At 35.4% G+C, this 22,003-nt stretch overlaps 1 pseudogene; it reads right to left on the bottom strand.

The window, feature by feature from the left end:
- Positions 1–4,081: 4,081 nt before the first annotated feature.
- Positions 4,082–7,125, bottom strand: LOC149570603 (leucine--tRNA ligase, cytoplasmic pseudogene; annotated as a pseudogene).
- Between the last annotated feature and the right edge of the window lie 14,878 nt (positions 7,126–22,003).

Raw genomic sequence — 22,003 nt, 5'->3', positions numbered from 1 at the left:
AAAAGCAACTGGTGAATCTCAAAATGAAGAAGGGAGAAATAATACAGGGGAATCGTCTCAAATGGCAATAGAGGCCACTTCTAGTGAGAAGATAGATGTTCAAGATCAAGATGAAAATTTGAATCAGCCAGATAAGTTTACAGTACAAAGGAAAAGGACAAAAATGAAAGGTAGAAGGAATGAAAAAGACCAAAGAAGCCCTCAAATTGTTGAATCACATGTTCCGGTTACATCCCCTCGTGATGTAGCAATTCCTCACTTGAGTCTTCCTCCTCCTAATGCGCCCATAATAGACATTACACAGTTGGATGACCCGTTATCTAATTCGGAGGACTTAATAATGGTTGCTGAAAATGTAACAGGTGCCGAACAAATTTCAAAGGTTACACATTCATGGTTCCAGGATAGTCTTCAGAAGAGGAAGAATGTTGTTCAGTTGGTTCCGCCTCCGTTTGATATGGTCTCTAGCATTCTTCAGAAGCCTCCTAAGGCGAAAAAGACCAAAGTGATGTCCAGGTTAGCTATTGATAAAACTTCAGGCAATCTGTATGTAGAATTAGCCAAGCCTATAGTTGAAAAGAATGTTGATGAAGCATCTGAATCAGATTTTATTCTAGAAAACGTTGACCTTGGTCCTTCTAATGCGGAAAGAGAGTTTCAAAATTTTGAATTGATTGCTGCTCAGATGTTGCAAAGGGCGAAGAAAGAGAGAAGAGCCAAAGAGCAACTCAAAGAACAACTTCAAATGATGGTAGCTTATGTTAATTCAATCAGCAACCCTTCTAATACCCAAGTCATGGCCACCCCGCCAGTTCCAACAAGACTTGATGGTATTTTAGATCATACTATTGTTCAAAGAATTGACCAACAAAAGTCATATAGTTTAATGATCGAGGCTTGGATAAACAGGATGATAGAAGATGCTTCAAAACTTATAACTGGAGTAAAGGAGATATGTGGGAAAGCCATCACGCAGGTACAGGAAATTTCTAAGGAGCTGGAAAATAGCAAAGAACATAAATCCAACTGGCAAAAAGTAGCCGATGAATTAAAGGAAATAGCCAAGTTGGATACGGGCACCCTACTCCTTGAGAAAATTATTGCTGATCCGAGTGACAACCAAATACGTATCTGGAGTAAAAGTGTTGGTTGGAAGATGATAAACATCAACAAAGGGATCATTGAGTTTGAAAAGTTAATAACCTCTTTGGAGCAGCTGAAAGCAAAAAGTACAGATGAATTAATCTCTACTATCACAGGTGGGATGCCAGTAAGTGATCTTCAGCATGTTAATTGTCAGTTTCTCCTTGATTCTTTCAGCATTCAAATTCATTCAGAAATAGAGAACCGTGTGTCAGATGCTGAAACTATGATGAAGCTTAGCCTGGTTGCAGTCACGTTGGGAGATTGTAACATTTTAGCCTACCGGCAGGAGTCAGAAGAAATCCAAGATAGATATCTCACAGCCAAACTCAAGATGGAAAACGTGTTCATTCCGAACTATGAATCAATGATACTCGTCCAAGATGCTTACAGGGCTTTCCGAGACAGATCAATTGTGTCCTGATAGATAGGGCTAATAGCTAGAAGAATTAGTGATTGTATATGCAAACGTTTTCAGGAATTCTAGCTAAAGTTTGTTTTTGCAAGTTTCCTTGTATAGGTTAATTTTCTTAAGGTTAATTAACCTTCCAAAATTTTGTGTTTCGGAGGTGGTTATTAACCTCAAAGAGGTAGTTATTAACCTCTATGTCTATATAAGGACACCTTTGGGCTTGTAAAAAGGACTTTTGGGGGGTTGGAAAAATAAGGGAACACTATGCTGAAATTTTGATCTAGGGATAAATTTTGGAAAGTATGTACACTTTTTATCTCTGAATTGAAAAATCTCTATTGCTTTTCTTGGTGCAAAGAAATGAAATGGGATCTACTTTGGGTTTCTTATTTTAAAATCCAAATTGTTATACGTTGTAGTGGACATTCTCATGGTGATATGCGAGTGTTTACGAATGATAATGAATGTGCTTAATAATACAGGTTGCTTTCAAGCGTAGTTCTTGGGTATCTCTATTATCGATCTTGTTAGTCTCCGAAGGTTGTGAGGGCGCGTGGTGCATTCACCTTCCATAACTTTCTCTTAAATTTTGAAGTTTTAGATTCTTTGATTGAAAAACCCTTTAAAAATTATATCTTACGAGGGAGCTGCCCCTCCAAACGCAGAGGAAGGCCGGATATAAAGGGCCTATCCAACTGTTGTGAACGATTTGCCGCATACACTCCATTGGGCAAATTCTTCTGTGACAAATCTGTTTACCAACAATATTTAATGCAATTAATGGATTTATATTTTGTGTAATTTTGAAAATAATATTTAAAATATAAATTATTATGCTTACTTCGCAAAAAATCATTTAAAACAAATTCAAATCTAAATTAAAAATAGAGATAGTAGTACTAACTAAAAAAATATAGAATGAGCTAACAACCAAAATAAGTAAAAAATAAATGAATAAAATTTCACATCTTCATTTTTCACAAAAAAATTGATATATAATTGTTGAAACAAAAGATAATTCTTAAAGGTATTCAAATGGGAATTGGCTAGGTTTTTTAGAGATCCATATTGAGGGGGATTCTCATCTCATAATTCAAGTTGTTCAATATAGATCATGTCAGAACTGGAAATTACATTATATTCTTCAAAAGTGTTGGATATTGTTGGACAAGTTTTGCTCTTATGTGATTTCTCACACATATAGAGACGGTAATAGATTGGCTGACTACATGACAAATATGGCAATTGATAAAGGTTTGGTGAATATTGTTCTTAATTCTGAAAATCAAGTTTTATTCCCAACTCTTTTTCATATTGTTGATCAAGAAGACACCTATTTACTTCATCATTCATCCATCTAGGTATGATAGGTATATATATATATATATACATACATACATACATACATATATACATACATATATATATATATACATACATATATACATACATATATGTATACATATATACATACATACATATATATATGTATATATGTATGTATGTATATATGTATACATATATGTATGTATATATGTATGTATATATATATATATGTATGTATATATGTATGTATGTATGTATGTATATATATATATATATACTACTACTACTACTACTATCTAAGCATTCCGCCATATTGTTTTGGTTGTCTATCCAAGTCATCATTGGGGTTGGCTTTTGGTGCGTCTTGGTATTGACAATTTGGCAACTCTTTATGATTAATCAGTTGTACGCTCATTTTTAGAAATGTGACTCATTGTCAATCATAGTGGTTGATTGGTGTGCCTAGTCAGTGTTTTGGATTAAAGTTGTAAAGGCTCGATAGCTATTATGAATTATGATGTAGACACTTCTTTATTATTAATAAATTTATAGACTCTTTATGCCTTTTGTTTAAAAATAAAAATGTGTTAATAATTAATTTCTAAACAATAGCTAAAAGCATCCAATCAAAATCACTTAATTAAACATTATTTATAAATTAGAAATGTTACAATTATAAATGTTGACATTAAAATAAACTATTACCTAATCATAAATGTAAAACGGAAAAAACAAAATTGGCATACAACGAAATTTACTTATATAAAAAAGCTCACAGTTCAACATAGCATAAGAACAGAACAATTAGTAATAATAATGAATGATTTAAGTACTATTTTTATTTTTAAAAAACTATGATTCTCTTCATGGCTTTAATTTATTAGCTCTGCTCACATGGAGCGGAGCTTCTCATGGCGCTCAAATCCTGCCCTATACTCCTCTGCTCTTCGATCTCCAATCTTTCATAATCATCCAGCAGAGCTTTTTCAAAGCCTTCTTCCTTGACATTGAAAAGTCTCTGAAAGACTTAATGACCACGTTTCAACTGCATGCAATCAATCATCACTTGGGTCAATAGCAATGAGCAAGAGCAGTTCCTACAAATTTACTCTGAAACTGCATTAAAGGAAAGCTGCATTGAAATATAATTAACAATTGAAAGCAAAAGTTGATCGCATCTTAAAACTTGACCCAACTCACTCAGGACAATGTGCCAAATTCGTTTCCAGAATTTTGCTCAGAATTTGAAGCAGTCATAAAGACTGAAGTCGGATTTCCTGGCCAAGGAGGTGTCTGCTTCAACACTGAAACATGAGGACCGGCTCTGTGCTTAGCATTTTCATCCGCTGCAGATAATACCTCTAATTCATCAAGGCCTATTTGCCTCTTGATTAACTCCACATTTTCTTCAAGGACTTGGATCTCACCAAAAGGCAACTTCAAACCTAGTGCTTGGGGCCCAACATCAAGAGTCTCATTCTTTTTAGACCTCACAAACGACATGCACTGTTTAAGTAGTTGCTTAAGATCAGAATGTCTTCCAATAGCAGCTAATGTTTCCTGGTCTGGACCAAAAGAGTGGCTGTTTCTATTATACTCATCCTGGAGAATCCTCAGACATACTGCCTTCCAATCTTTGTATTCCTCTTCAACATAGAGCAATCCTATCGATGGCTTTAAAGTATCCTTCTTAGGAGCAGACATCTGCTTCCTCATGGAAACAATTGTGTCCTGCAAATACTTATTAGCACGTTGGAGTGTAAGGTCCGGTGGCTCTGCAGTTGGCCACCCTGATTTGACAGCAAATCCTTCCCTCTTTAAAATTTCTTTCCATACATGCTCTGCATAATGAGGACATATGGGAGTAATTAGCCGTGTCTGGACATCCATGAAGCGCCATAGTAAGTCTCGATTCATGCCATCTAAACGACAGGACAACCTGTACTCATCCCGAGCTGCCTGAAGATCATAGAAACCAGTCTTCAATGCCTCCCTAAACATCATTGTGTTGTACTTCTTTTCAGTCAGCTCGATGGCAACGTTTATTTCATTAGAAAACACCCTGTCTGCATAAGTAGAAGGGGAGCCTTGCCTCAAGAATTCTGCTGAAGCCAAAATCCCCTGCATCCATTTGATCTCTTTTGTAAGTCGGAGAATTGCAGTATTAGCAGTCTCAAAAGCAAAATTGGCATCATCCATTCGATCACCTGCATCAGCCAAAGAATATCGAGTAGCGTCTGAAGAGAAGTCCTCTATTGCTTGACGTAAAGTTCTGAAATTGCCTGTAGACTTTGACATCTTTTTGGAGTTGAGCATAAGATGCCCATTACACCTAAATGAACGTGGCCATTTCTCCTCTGGCAATATTGCTGTGTGGTTATAAATGCAAAAGCTGAGATGGTTTTGAATCAAATCCTTACCAGAAACTCGCAAATCAAAGGGGTACCAGTACTCAAATTCTTTCTTCATGCGCTTTAGCAAGTCAGCAGGAATATCCGAGTGTGGAAAAGGACCCCCACAAAATATATAATTCCAAACTTGGTCTGTCATCTGCTCGGCTTTTATTGTAGTGGCAGTCTTGCCATAGATGTCCCCATTTTGTAAAAGGTGAGCAACAGTGTAATAGGCCATGTATAGTGTGGAGTCTGATAAAGATTCAACAAGAAACTGTTCATCCCATGGAATTCTTGTTCCAAGGCCAAATGATCTAGAACAGGCCCATTGATTGAGCCAGCCCAGTGTATGCTCGAATCCATGCCTGGCTTCGTCATGATAAAGCCCCATCTTTGCCAAACATTGCTGGGCCTTTGCTCTCCACTCGGGTTCACCATATGTTACATACCATTGGTCAGTCAGGGCTACAACACATTCATCACCTGACCTGGAGATCACTTTTCTCTCAGGTTCACTGTACATGACTGCTTTCCCTGTCTCCAAAAGCTTTTTCCCAATTAAAGATTTTGGTACTTCCATGCCCTTGAACTCCCCCACTAGCATTTTCCCCTTCAAATCTAACAGGGCCATATAATCATCGGGGGAATCACTGGGCACACTGGTTACTATACCTATTCCTTTGTCGGTTAGAATTGTAAGCATGGGAAGGGCATAAACAACGTCATCATTAGCTGCAAGAGGAGCCCTCAATGGAAGACCAATTAAGTCATGTCTAGTCAACTCAACCAGGCATGATGGCCTTTTGGGGACCTTGGACATATGTTGGTAAGCGAGATTAAGGGCAGCCCTCTGAGTGATAATAAAGACGTCTCTGTCATTGATTTCAAATGCCCCATACCTGCCATCAGGCAATGCCCAAGCATTTGTCTGATCGTACATTGTTTCCGGTCTCAATGTTGCTGCAGCCAGAAACACATTCCTACCTTCCAAAATCTCCAATCTCCCGGTGAAAGGCGGAATCACTTCCATTTTAATAAGGGTGTACTCTTGTGGTTGTACGCCTTCACCTGAGGCTCTGTCATGATCCGCACAAGGCTGTCCATCTAAAGGAGAATAGATGGTATAGCGCATATCCTTCACAATTTTTCCCATATCTTTCAAAACCCTCATTTGCCATCGCACAAAGGAATCATAAAATGGATTCATGTCTGTGGTGATAAAGCAGCGTCTCCAATCAACTCCTACTCCAAACATTTTTAGATCTTCTATTGCCATGGGAGGAAAGTAGGTGAGCCAATGATGAGGATCCCTAAATTGGGCAATCTCTTTGTCTTGTAATCCGAAGCTCTGCATTATTTGCCACTGGTACTTTGCAGACCCTTTCTTCGCTGAAGATTTGGACCTTTTGCTCTTGAATTGTTGTTCAGATGGTGGTTGTTCTTCGACTACTTCATCGTTGTTATCAGTAGGAAACACTGGAGGATCTCCAAACTGTGTAATCTCATTATCCAGTTTATCAGCACAGGCCTTGATGGGCATCCGGTGCAGTGAAAGGCAAAGGGGAAGAGAACATTACTGCCCCTCAATCTATGGTATGCTGAAGCAAACTCCAATTTGGAGAGGGAAAATGCATGACCTAAATGTAGAGAACCATTCATATAAGGGTAAGGGAAGTTCCCAAAATATTTCTCACCTTCTGCAGGGGGTTCAGGACCTGCATCGGCATTGAACACCTCACCTTCTTCCCATCTCCTCTGCACATCCCTTTGAATTTTCAGAAGCTGGTCTCTGCAGTCATACGGCTTCCCAGTGCCCTCGCGGGCTGTTGATGTTGCTCTTGTGCTACTCATTCTCCCGCCGATTAGAAAATGAATGCAAGATTTCAATGAAAGATGGAAAAGAAGAATATTCGGATGAAAGATTTCATTGAAAGATAGGAAAAGAAGAATGATTGAAAGATTTTAATAAAGCATAGGAAAAGCACACTTTCAGAATATTTTATTCCTTACAAATCATTTAAGATAGAAAATCTATCTATGCATGCGTCTGGTGGAATTTTTGTAGAAACTTATATTATTTTATCAAATATATAAATGTAGAAATTTCCAGATAACAGTTTTTTTTTTTTTCTTTTATTTCAAATTGTAAATATTACTAATTTATATATATAATTAAATATTAAAATTTACAAGAATTATTAAATTATTAAAAATAAAATGACAACCAATGAAAAGTATTATCGTGACAAAACTATCATAAAAAATATTCATGATAGGGTGCACTTTGGAATTTGACGTCACCCCTGCGTATATATGATTTTTTTATGATGACCAAAATAGAAACATAACTAAACTCGAAGAAAAAAAATAGAAACATCTATAATATAAAATATTATATATTTACATATATATATATTATACATACAATGAAATCTCATTTATGTATAATATTAAATATAATACTAAGTTACCTATAACAAATATTGATGATTTAGTAATAAATTTACTTGCCATATTGAGGATTCTCTAAAAAATTTGGCTATCAAACTATATATGGACTTACAATTTTTTAACTAATCATATACAATTCAAAAGCACCAAAATAACCAATACGACCATCAAATTTTGATAGCATTATGCATGTGTTGTTTTTATTCTATTTTTTAAAATTACTTTTATTTTAAATCTTCAATTTTTGATTTTATTTTAAAAAATTATGTATCCACTTTTTGCGTTTTTGTAAAAATTTAGTTATCTCTTTTGAACTCTCGTCTTTCCTACTTAATTGCATGTTATTTCCATTTTTTTAAATTACCTTTATTTTTAATCTTTTAATTCTTACCGTTTTTTCTTTTTCTTTTTTCTTTTTTCTTTTTTCTACTTTTTACTTTTTTTAAAAAAATTAGTTATCTCTTTTGGACTCTTATTTTTTTAGCTCCCACTTGATTACTTGTTATTTCTATTTTTTTTAATTACTTTTATTTTTAATATTTTAATTTTGACTTCTTCTTTCTTTCTTCCTTTCTTTTTTATTTTATGTATCCACTTTTTGCTTTTTCTAAAAAAAAATTAGTACTTTTAATTCTTATTTTAGTTTCTTATTTATATAGAAAATTAATTAGCTATTATTTTCATTTTTTATTTTTTTCTCTTTATTTTTTATTTATTTTTATTTGTAAATTTGATTTAAGTTTTAATTTTTAAATTATTTTAATTTATTTCTTAAATTAATTTAGATGTTATTTTTTATATTTCTAGTTTTAATTTTTCATAATAGATTTTTTTAAAAATAATTATTTTATTCATATATGATAAATCGAATATAAATAAATAATATTTGGTAGTCTAATTAATAGATTTTTTAATATTATATAAATTAAAAATTATTAATAATTTTGTTTATTCAAATAAGATTATATTTTTATTATCAACACCTTATCGTTCTAAATACAAAAGCCTAGTTACTAGCAATTGCACTTTGGTATCCAATGAGTACATGGAGAGGGGAAAGTATATACAGTGTAATAGAGATGGTGATAGATTCTAAATGTGATATGGGAGATAAATGAGATATATATATATATATCTGATGGCATGGCGGCATTAGGTCTAAATGTGAAGGACATACGGTGTTGGGGGGAATTTAAAGCCTTACCAAACTTGGTAAGAGATTTAGTGATTAAAGAAATTAAGCATGACGAAGTCTAGTTGGAGGTTTTTTTTAATTATAGTGACTCGTTGCTAAGTCGGTGGATGGGACAGAGTCATTATGGATAGATGGCAAGGAATGGCGAAAACAGTACTTGTGATAATAAATTTGCATGGTCCAAAATGGAAAGAATATCGAAGTTTGATATGAGTGTATTTTTAATGATTTTTTTGTGCATGTCTTTGTACTTTGTGATGAGCAAAAGTTCAAATTTTAAATGGTTTGGGCTTATTGGGAATGATGGAAAAGACTGGAGTCGAGATAAAGGCAGTCGATACGTGACAACTATGTCTAGATGGGATGCAACTATTCATAGCAATAAAGGCCTTTATGAATACTTAAGGCCCACTATTTCTGCACCTAAATGTGACTACATTCTTAGTAATTGCCTCTAGGTTTGGGATAAGGAGAGACTTTTAGGGAAAATTGCAGAGATGGGGGGGTGTTCTTATGTGAATTGAACCTTCTATGATAGAGGATAGTGCAAGGAAACTGCAAGTTTGGTATATGTTGAAGGAGGGAGGATTTATCCCATTCATGTAGGCACTAAATAGATATGATGTAAGTTATTCCCTGCAGTTCGTTAATTCTTAGGAGGATAGAAAAGTCATGGTTAATGGTATCTTGTTTCATATTTCAGAGGAAGTTATGTCTCTAGCAACTGGTCTTGCTATGAAGGAAAGGAAATGGAAAAAAGTGATGAAGCAAGTTTGAATCATTTCTTCCTAGAGGGTGAGGAACCCATTCGCCACAGAGGAGGGTTTATGAGGAAGAAGCTTTCAAAGCCATGGAACGAAGTCTATCTAGTGTTAATGAAGTATTTAACACTTGAAGGGGGGTATGGTATTTGCTATTATTACCATTTACCTCTTCTGAACCATTTCCACCATCATGATTACATTTTTATTCCATTTTTTCTGTTACATGATTTGGTTGATATGGTTGTCAATGTTAAAGAAAAAATGAGGAAGGGGGTTAATTATACCATTCTGCATCAAGGGTTGATGTTCCATCTTTATCAATTCCACCTTGCTTTGGTCCCCCCGAGGATTGTTGAGATTGATATCCCTGCTTCCCCCAACCCTCACCCCCAACAAATTCCTCTTAGGATCATGGGTCCCAAAGCCCCTACCCCCAACCTTTGCCTAGTGGGTCCCCTGTGGAGACGAAGCTCTCTCCCGAGTAAAAAAGTGCAGTTAGAAAAAGGAAAAGAGAAGGAACCGAAGGACTCTAAGGATGAGAGGAGATGTGGTAGGAGTTTGGGGAAGATTGTGAAATCCAATGCAAAAAGGAAGCTAAGATCTAGGGCCTCGTAGGATTCAGATTTAGATTTGAAGGAAATGGGCCACCCTAAACAAAGGATTAAACAAAAGTCTTCAAATTTTGGTGGGGGAATATGGAGGAGGAGGAAGTGCAGGTTTCTGATTCCTCAAGGTCTAGCTCAGGAGGTGTGATTAAAGGGGGGAAAGAGATGACACATGTTTGAGCCTCCATAGTGATGGGATGTGTGGACCTCACTCAGGACCAGTTCCCTGATACTGTGGATAGAGTGCCATCTCATATTATGGTTTCCTCTCCTACTAGGGTTTATACCAAGGATAATATTATACCTAACCCCTTGATAGTGCAAGATGTCACTAAGGAGCAGGTGGATGGCTACCAATGTGGCAAGTAGGAGGTCACTAAGGAGGTCTGGAAGATGGTTGGAAATGAGTTGTGAGAGAGAATCTATGCCATGGAGAAAAGAATGTGTCTCTTGGCTAAATCCACTTTCAAGGTGACGCATGCTACTACTACGATGTTACATTTGCTAAAGGACCAAGAGGGTGATTTGACCAATGAGGACTCCAGAATGTTGTTCGACTTCCTTGTTGAAGACTGAGCAAAAATCCTCCTTAAGGGGAAGGATGCCAAGAAGCCCTAGGGCCTTTTCCTCCTGGCTCTCTATGTTTTTTAATTTTTTGGTTGTCAAACTTTGTTGGGTTTAAGGTGGTTGCACCTTTTTTTTTATGCTTTCTTAGTTTTAGTATAGGCAACCATTTTTTTTGGATGGGTAAGAGGCCAAAGCCAAGATTAATTATTATGTGTTGTAATTAATTTATTATTATTATTATTTATTAAGTACAATCATAAGTAGATTCAAACCCAAGACCTCTTCAATAAGAGGCTCACAGTTTACCATTGTGTTGTAGGCTCTTGCCTAGTACAAGCAATAGTTGTTTAATGTTTGTTGATAATTTTATCTTCGTGCTTCTGAGCAATGTTTTGTGTTAAAAGTGGTAGGGGGTAATCTGTTGGTTGTGGATCAATTTGTTTGTTTTAATGGCTAGCCCTCTTGTTTTGGCTACTTTTTAATTCAAAAACAAAAAAAGAGTAAGAATGCTACAAATGGACATTATGAATCACTAGTATATAAAACTAGTTCCCTCCTATTGTAGTTGTTGTGTTGAAGGAAAAATTAAAATTATAGTCATGGCATCTAAATTCTATACTTACAGAATTATTTTGTTTTATTATGGAAACAAAACTTTTTATTTAAAATGAGAAAATTTTAAAAAAAAGGGCCATGACATCTAAATCACACTTTTTTTTAATCAAACATTATGCATTCTTCTTTTAATTTTTTATAGTAGATTTTTTTAGTAATTATTTTATTCATATATCAAAAATTTAATATAAATAAATATTTAATTTCATTTTTTAAAAATATTTTTAATATGATTTAAATTGAAAATTATCAATAATTTACTTTATTAAAATAAGATTATATTTTCAAAAATAATTTTATTATCTAGTATCGATCAGCTTATTGTTACAAGCACAAAAGCATGCAACTACTTATTACTAGTGTAGAAGTTGATGAAAGCCAAATTCATAGCTTGCCAAGATCACCTGCATGCAAATAACCTGTTGAAGAGAAACCAAAAAAGGAAGGGTGGAGCTTGGAGAAACTAAATGGATTGAGAAAGAAAATATTGCAACAATGGAAAAAGAATTGATATGCAATATTGATATGAAAAGATATAAAATTACAATAGGAGAATCTATTTATAAAGGCCTCTAGGAAGCTTGTAGAACAAGCTAGAAAGTGCTAGGAGATAAGGTTGACAACTAAGCGTACGTCCACAAAAAGTGGGATATCCTCGATCAAGGTGAGAAGATAAGTATGACTTACACAGGAACAAACTCCCATGTTGTCAACAACTCCTAGACTACAACTTATAAATAAATACATTTAACCTAAGTAAACTTAAGTAAAAGCATAAATAATAATTATTTCCTCTAACACCCCCCCTTAAGTGCAACTTAGGGGAATGTACTTAAGCTTACGAAAAGCTAAGATGAAATGCAGAATAGGTCCCAACAACTAGGCCATGTTAGGTACCCATGAATAAATGGAAAATGGGGAAAGGGAGAAAACCATATGGGAAAAACCCTCCCCCAAAAAGAGGTAAGACAAAACCTAGTGAAGGACTAAAGAAGCCTCCAACTAGAAGAATGTCCCAGAAAATAGGAACAAGAGATGATCATCAAGAACATCACTAAAGCATGAAGAAGCCAAAAAATCTATCAAAAAGAAACCAGTGATCTGAAGAACCTCCACAGAAATAGAAGTTGCAAACTGAGAGTGTCTATATGGTAGATGATCCATCTCACCGAAATGCATAGGTAGCCAGCTACTGCAATCGCCTAGTATAAAGGATCAAATACTAAATACATCTAGCTCACACTATTGAATCATCGAACCAAGGAAGCATTAGAAACAACAAAATAACTCCCCATTAATGCAGACTAGGTAAGGTGACAGGCAACTAAAAAAGTGGGCCAAAATCCTCTGCAGAAAGAACCAAGAACAATGATAGAGAGGAAGAGGTACAAACACCTATAAAGGCACATGCCATCGACACATCATGGGGCTAATGTCGTGGAAGGAACACTCACTTGACAAAGGAAGAAGGCAAAAAATGGCATACAACTAACCCCCCCATGGCACTTTATAAAATAGTGCAAGTACAACTATCTCAAGACAACGTTCATGAACTCAAAATGAAAGAGTGGCACTTTATCTTAGTGTATTTTAAAAAGATGCTTACAAATGATATCAACAATGCTCAAAAAGAGAAAAAAGTTGATAAAAAAAGATAGTATAGCCCAAAAAAAAAGATCCCATGCCATGAAAACAATCCTCGAATCTGGAACACTCAAGATATCCACCATAGAGAAAAAATGCCAAAAACATGATAGAAAGAGCATGAGGTAGAATTTGAACGAAATGATAGCATTTTTGAAAAGATGATAGAACCACCTTTCCAAAAATATAACATTTTACAAAAATGGAGATGGGACGCATAAGATAAGCTCGCCGAAGTGAAAATAGAACATGCAACTTTGACTATAAAAACAAGTAACAAAACTACATCAAAAAAACAAAATACATGCACTAGTGTCTCCATCTTAGAACCAGCTTTCTAGTGCTTCTTTCAGATCATAAAAATACCTCTGTATGCTCAAGTTATGGCCAAAAAAATGAGTAGGTTAAACAGGGACCTGGAGAGCTTGCAAGTGTGTTGATGCAGTGTTGACATCATACTGACATCGGGATTTCATGACCTTAAATTTGACGGCGAGGGGGCTGTTGCGGAAAAAAGACTACCACATGGCATCTATGTGGCAATATGGCTGCATGATGTGGCGTGGCCACATGGCACGTGCAGGAAATGTACATGTGTCAGCAACTGTAATGGGCCACAATAGTAGTAGCTCGAAGAGCACCTCTGGCGGCGGTGGCCATAAGGGCGGCGAGCTCTAGTGGCAGTGCCTGGAGGGTGGAGGGTTGGTGGTGCGATCGACTACAGTCACACTTGCGCTACCGGTAGCGGTGGCACCTGAGCTGCGCACTAGCAGGCCACAGTGGCATGGTGGTGGCCACTGAGCAACCCTACAAAATATATATATATATATTTATATATTTTTAAAAAAACTTGTTTGTACAAGTTCGTATGACCTCCCAAATAAAAATAATTTGCCTCCCAAAGCAACTTTGTACAAAATGGACAAATTTTATATGAATCTTGACTATAATGGGCCTTCTGAACTCAATGTTAGTGTCCGTTTAGGCCCAAAGTGCTCCAAAAAAATGCTCTTTCTTCCAATTGAAGAAAAAATTACAAACAAACTGGGTTTGTGTCTCTAAATCATGGCTTCAAAAATCTTTTGAACTAGGAAGCAACAGGGAGGTTCTGATACTATGTAGAAGTTGATGAAAGCCAACTTCATAACTCACCAAGATCACTTGCATGCAAATAACCTGCTAAAGAGAAACCAAAGAAGAAAGGGTGGTGCTTGGAGAAACTAAATAGACTAAGAGAGAAAATATTACAACAATGGAAAAAGAATTGCTATGCAATATTGATATGAAAAGTAGAGCCTATTTATAAAGGCCTCTAGGAAGCTTGTAGAACAAGCTAGAAAGTGCTAGAAGATAAGGTTGACAACTAAGCATACATCCACAAAAGGTGGGATATCCTTGATCAAGGTGAGAAGATAAGTATGACTTAGACAGAAACAAACTCTCGTGTTGTCAACAACTCCTAGACTACAACTAATAAATAAATGCATTTAACCTAAGTAAACTTAAGTAAAAGCATAAATAATAATTATTTACTCTAACAAGTAGCAATTATAGTTTGGTTGCGCAATGGGTATACAAAAGATATACAACAAAGGAGAGTAAGAATGCTAAGGAATGGACATTATGAATCTAAAATAAACATGGTATTTGAATTATAAGATTTGTAAAATGTTTGCTTGATGAAACTCATATAATAATTTCTACTAATTTTTGTTTGTTGATAGAACATTTGAGACTTCAACAATCATTCACAACCATAACCTAAATTAGAAAATACTGGAGTGTTCAAAGGAGGAAACATGGCATATCATTGTGGATATGTCAAAAAAAAAATTATTTTTTTTCATATGTTTTCTTTACATCTTCTAAATTCTATAATGTTTTTTCATAGCTAATTTGCATGATCAAGATCACCACAATCGCCCAATGGGACTTGTTTAGAAACTTAAGAGGATATTTAATTTTAGTAGAAAAGTAATTTGAATGATGGCAATATGTACTAGTTATTATATTCATTCAATCCTCTCTACATGGGGAGAAAGAGAGATGTCTTCTCGTATGATGTAAGGAGTGCAATTATAGAAGAACTTAGTCTCATTTGGTGTTGTAGATTGTAATCTTTTGTATACTTGTATTCTTAAAATAAATACACATTATTTTTTAATTTTAATTATTTTCTAAAATTAGATTTAATATTTTTCCTTCTTATTTCAAATTTGAATTTCTTGAATATTCCATTATGTCCAAATGAAAAATTTAAAATTTTATTTGATTACAAAAGCTAATATAATTTTTTTTAATTTTTAAATAAAACTCTTTCCTTCTAAATTGGTACAACGTATGTTAATTTTATGTTATAACCACATCAAGTCCCCTGTTTGGAAATAACGGTCCCTAGATTAGGACTTCACTTTGGATCCATTCTTATGAGATCTAAGGGTCATATCAGAGGAAGGAGAGAATTTCTTAGAATTTTTTCCTTTTGTTGGAATACATCCATCTTTAACCTTAATAGCCTCAACATGTCAAGCCATCAAATCCATAGTACAAACACAACCAACAACAATAGTGGCAATAAAGATTCTAGGGATATGACTTGAAGAAGAGACTGCAATAGAAGACATGTCATCACAACCAGTCAGAGCAATGACAATAAGGTCTCTAGAACTAGAAGATAACATAGAGACAACATCAGCTGAAGAACCATCAAGGTTACTATTAACAGGGATGAATCCCAAAGAAATCATCTTCTCAAAAGAAACAATAGGAATACCATTTGAAAAAATAGTAGTAGGGATGACACCCTCAACAAATTATGTAGCATACGAATCTGAAGTGTTACTAAAATTTTCTTTCCCACCTACTAGAGAAGATCTCTTAAAAGTAGTGTAGTGCCAAGAAGAGACACATTTCCACCATGAATAGGACTTTTTTCAATTAGCTTTCTCTAGCCAACATTTTGTTGCAATATACCTATTCTTAAAACACCTTCTACATCTGAAAGGAACTAGCTTTGTTCAAATGGTTTAACCTAGGAACACTAATGATGCTTTAGGTTAATCTCTACATGAAGCTCATTGGAAGCATCAATATTAACCAAAATACAAGCATAGGTAGAATGGGTAATGTTATAAGATTCAACATCTACCATTACAAAATCTCCAAGATAATTACCCACTTCTTCAAGAAGTGTATCCTATTGGCATTATATTGTATTTGTCACTAGTAACAACACTTATTTGATTCTGAATGATTACCGAGTTCATCACTCAGTCTACAGTGTATACCGAGCATTCAATGGTTACCTTGTAGGTTCATCACTTAAGTAGTTCATACCGAGCATTCCTGAAGCTACCAAGTGAGTGTGTAGTCTAGCAGTTCATACCGAGCATTCATGAAGCTATCGAATGAGTGTATAGTCCAGCAGTATCTACCGAGCATATAGTGTTCACTGAGCTTCACAGTGTCTACTAAGTCATTAGTTTGTGTGATGGAAATGTAGTGTTTACCAAGTGAAAGCAAGGTAAACAAAGGATTCAATTTTTATCGAGTGATATTATATTTACCGAGTCTCCAATGGCTACCGAGTTCCAAGCTACGTTGTGTGATTAGTATGGACCAAGCTTCTACTTCTACCAAGTGCATGATGATGCCGAGTAATGTAGTGGATGCCAAGTATCAAAAGGTTACCAAGTCAACTTGAAGAACCCGAGTTTTCTACTGTTTGGCCAACTCAGTAATATTTTGTTCACTTGTGTTTTGATTGACCTTGCAATTGTAATTATTGGAATGGTATATATGTAATGTATTATATTATATGTAATTGATATGAAGATTTTTTTAAGGAATGGAAATGTAATAAAAGGGAATCAACAGCAGAGCAGAGTATTCAACAAGGTCTACAAGGAGCAGTAAAGATTCATCAGTCACAAAAGGTGATATATACTTCAAGGATCTAATTAGCAATCAAGTTGTAAGTAGATCCACTATTTCATCTTAATAGACCTGTGAATTAGTTTTGTAAATCCTTTAACAAGGTACACTTAATAGTCTTTTTATAAATCTCTTAACAGAGTGCATACTTCATTGTATGTTTGTAAATCCTCTAACAAGGTGGATCTAGTAGTCCAAATTGCTCTTAACAGGGTAGATCATCATAAGTGATCAATGTAAGCCCTAACAGGCTAACTTCATACCGTAGTAGTGAAGTTTTGTGGGTATCATCCCCACCCCAGTTTTACTTTCTATTTGGAAGGTTTCTGGGTCACCAAAATTATGTGTTCATGTGTTGTAAATGTTTATCTTTCTCATGCATACAGTAGATTAGATGAATGAATGATGTATGGATCAAGTATTGAATTGATTTAAAGTTTTTGAGGTTACTGATTCACCCCTCCCCTCTCAGTAACATAGTTAGTCTTGATTATTTCCAACAATTGGTATCAGAGCATTGTGGTTCTCAGGACAAAGTTTGACAGCTTGAGCAAAGATCTAAAGGACAAATGGAGATATTCAGACTTGACAAACCAATTGAAATTGAAAAGCTAGATCTGGAAATGGCCATGGCTCAACTCAAAGAAGCAAAGGAGCATCTTTCTCAATCCCTGAAGAGAAGGAAGGAACTTGCAAGACAAATGAATGACCATCAGTATGTTGAAGAAAAGATTGAAGACCTTTTACCATCAAGCAGCTCAAATGAAGCAAATGAGGTGATCAAGGAACTCCTAACAAAGAATGGCTCTCTACTAGAAGAAGTAAGAAAACTTAAAAGAGAACAAGAAATCCAATCAATTAGGCTATGTGAAATCTTGGAACAAAGAAAAAAATCTAAAAATGAGACAAATGAAAGGATCAATGCAAATCAAAGCCTTATCAATCAACTATCCAATGCAAATGAAGAAATCATGAATCTAAGATCTAAAAATGAAAGCCTAAGGATTGATTTAATCACTGAAAGACAAATTAGTGAAAGATTGGAAAATGACCTAAATGCTAAAAAGAAAATTATTGAAAGAATGATGAAGTCTCAAGAAGATATGAATCAATTAAACCAGCAAAATGAGCAGAATCTTCATAGACAAAAGGGTAAAGCAAGACTTGGATATAATGAAGAAGGTGAATCTTCCAAACAAGGTGCTCAAAGGAATCAAAAACCTACTTGCAATCACTATGGTAAGTTAGGTCATACATCAAACAAATGTTGGAGTAATGGAAAAGAAAAATTCAATGGAAAATGCTACAACTGCAATCAACATGGTCACAAAGCTAATGAATGCAAGGAAAAACCAAAATTTGAAGGCAAATGCCACAAATGCAAGAAGCATGGTCACAAGGCATTCCAATGCAAATCAAAATCATTCAATCTAGCTGAACAACTTGTTAAGGCAATCTTTGGATGGGATTACAACACCTAGTGCAGATGTCATTATTGTGGAGAATATGGACACGTTGGCAAAGACTGCTCAAGGCATCACTTGAGAAAAAGAGATACAACAGTAAGATGTTATACATGCACTAAACTCGGTCATATAGCCAAGAATTGCATGAATATAGGAAGAATTGAAGATAAAATGAAAGCTAAGGCTGATAACATTCTGAAACAAATGAGACAATAGTGGATTCCTAAATCTATCGAGAAAAATAGTTCAAATGATGGCCACGTCACTCAAGAAATGGGTGACTCCACCACTTCCAATTAGATTCATAAAGGAGGATCTGGAACTATATCATCAAGCTATATCTAGAGCAGTTCCAAATGAAAGAAAGCAAAAGATCCAATCAATATTTCAGATACAAAGGGTCACAAGAAATCAAGTCATACCGAGCAAGGTCAATTATAGACTCAACTGAGCTAGGGCGGGAGTAACAAAAATTTTGTTTGATCACTAAGTTGCAAGCTTCTAGTGAGCAAGTGAATGAATGATAGCCTGTCAAGCACTATGTCATCTCAGCTACTTTTGTACCGAGCATTGATGACAATTTTTTTGTCAAAAAGGCAGAATTTGACTTCATTCTTCACCATGATTTTAGAGCTAAGAGATTTTCAGGTGCACTCAAGCAAATTCCAAGCAATTTCAGGTGATTTTCTAGCGAAGGATTTGTTTGAAAAAAATTCTATCTTTTACCAAGCATCAATGGCATCCAGGAGTAGCAGCAGCACCAAGGAAAAAAGAGGTTCAGAAATGCTAGTTAAACGTGTGGAGTGGAAGGCACCAAATTTCAAGCTAGTTCCAGCAATTACAGAATCACTCGACCCTAATGGAGCTCAATCACAAACTCCACGAAAGGTACTTCTTATCAATGATATTCATACTCATTTCAAATGTTCTGTTCAAGAGACTGGAAACCTAGAAATGGACAATGCTCTAGGAGAAATGAGTGTTGATGGCTCTTTGAAACCCAAGCATAAGCATCTAGAGAGCAAAGGATTAACCCATATCTCACATATGCCAAGAAGTTTCCAGATTAAGTGGATTAGGTACATCCTTAGTCATGTGCACAATGGTCAACTATGGTTAGAGCAGCCAGTATTAATCACCAAGAAAATGATTCATAAGATTACTAGTTTCCCCATGCTAAGTAAAGCAAAAACTACCAAAACCCTAGGTTAGGATGAACTTCAGAAGAAAACCCTAGCTGAATGGGATGGTAGAGGTTTGAAGGTTAGCATTGCTTCTGATTTTGAATTAAATTTTTGCATTCATGTCATTGCTCACAAAATTTATAGCTCGAGTCGTTTGAACAGTGTGCCCTATGAGGTCGTGGATTTAGCATTCAAGGTTGTGAAGAAAAATTTGGAATTTGATCTATCAGAATTATTGTTAATACAACTGAACAAGAATATGGATAGCATTAGGACTTCAAAGAACAACCCTTGAAAATTTGGTTCTTTGTTGACATGTCTTTTCTTCTATGTACAAAAATTATTTCCATCCAAAGGAACTGTTGTGTGGAGAAAAGATATTCCTATTCTATATCAGATAAATGAGTTTGTAGCAGAAATGGGTGTAAACTTTGATAGCATCATGGATAATTATTTTGAAGATTTCAAGGAAAGGATGAATAACAGGTTTCGAATTCCACCAAAATTGGTTGAAGACTACAAAGATGATGTATGCTTTATGGTTGATTGTGATAAAGTATACATTCAGGCAGTTAGGCCACGAGTTGCATGGGTGAAACCTCTTCCTTATGAGGTGAATATTGATGAAACTGTGGATATTATTGAAGCACTGGTGAATGAGCTAGTAGATCCCAAGCAACCAATTTTTGGAACATATGATGAAGCAAAGGTCAGAATTGAGCTTGAAATCAAACTTCCTCAAGTAATTAATAAAGGCAAGAGAAAGGTTGCCAAGTTAAAAATTGCTACCAAGCCCCTAATGATTACTAAAGAAAAAGATGAGGATGAAGAAGAGGAGCAAGAACCAGAAGATATAGAGGAAGAATCAAAGAAGGAGGTAGAGCCGGTCAAAAAGAAGGGCAAGGTAATCATTACCAAGCCACCTAAAGCCTCCGCAGCTATTTTCACAAGGCGAGAAAAAAGCTAAGAACAAAGGTGAAGTAGTATTTAGCAAGCCCCAACTAACCTTCCAAGAAAGATTGAAACAAATGGAAGAGGGAGCTAGCATCACAAATTTCAAGGCATTGAAATTTGAAACAAGGATTGATGCAGAGAAAATGCAGATTAAGGAACTAGTACTTAACAATATGGGAAAATGGAAATACTCCACAGACCAGCTTGCCCCTCAAATATCCAAAGAGCTATTGGTGAGATTGCATCCAAGGTGGAAGTCAGCCACCCAAACGGCCAAGGACATATATGAGAAATCCTTGAAGAATCTTCTACCGAGTCTTACTGAAGCAAAAATAAAGGCAGCAATGAAGAACAATGAAGGTAAAATGATGATTAGATTTCACACATGTTTGATTTTAATTAAGGACATTGAGCATGTTGTAAGAGATGCAACAAACACTTGGAAGAACATCTATCATCTACAAAAGCCTAGTATTGATCCTGTAGAAATCAAAGATGATAATGATGACAATGACAATGATGAAGGAGATAATGGTCCATGTGCCACTTTTGATGTTAAGGACTATCAAGCACTAAAGGATGATGATGAAGCTGAAGAGGAAGACAAGGATGAAGAAGATCCAGTAAAAATTGTAGCAAAATTTGTTGCATCCCTTCCTCACTCTCCACCAAAGACTATTACATCTACTATGGAGATAGCTTTTGCAAGTGAGACTGTGAGCATAATTGCCACATCAATAGCTCAATCATCACCTGTCATCTCCCAGCTGCAAGTATCTTCAATGGAACTATCAAGCACTTCATCTACCGAGCTGCAGCCCTCTTTATTAGCTCCTGAGTCATCTATTGTAGCTTGTGCAGTAAGTTTGTCAGTTTGTTCTACAGTTTTGTCATCCATAGCTTCAACTGCATCAATTTTTGTTCTATTTAGTACTTCAGTTGTAAATATTCCAGTTTGTACATTACCTATTGATACTTCATTTTCTAGAAGCACATCAATTTTGGATACAATTAGCACCTCTCTCAGTTTTCCTCCAGTTAGCTCAATTCAATTTTTTTTTGCTAGTCCAACTTCATCAACTATTGTAAGCACTGAAGTAAAACCAAAGACTCCACCAAAACTTTTGCTTACTAGCAAGGCAATTGATGAGGATATATACTTGGACAAGGAAATTATTATACGTAAGATAGATTTGGATACTGCCACAGTTGATGAAATGAGACTGGTTAGTCAGCATTTAGAGCAAAGAGCAAGGCAGAAACAAATTAGAGATGAGAGAGATAAAGAATTCACTATAATTGTAAGTGCTAAAAATATAATTACTTAGGCAATAGGTGTTGATGTGGATTC

Source organism: Cupressus sempervirens, chromosome 3 (genome assembly GCF_028749045.1).
Source record: "Cupressus sempervirens isolate cs-2001-9-10 chromosome 3, ASM2874904v1, whole genome shotgun sequence".
In the NCBI taxonomy this organism is placed as follows: domain Eukaryota; kingdom Viridiplantae; phylum Streptophyta; class Pinopsida; order Cupressales; family Cupressaceae; genus Cupressus; species Cupressus sempervirens.
Note: the sequence above shows the minus strand (reverse complement) of the source record. Positions and strands in the feature narration are given on the sequence as shown.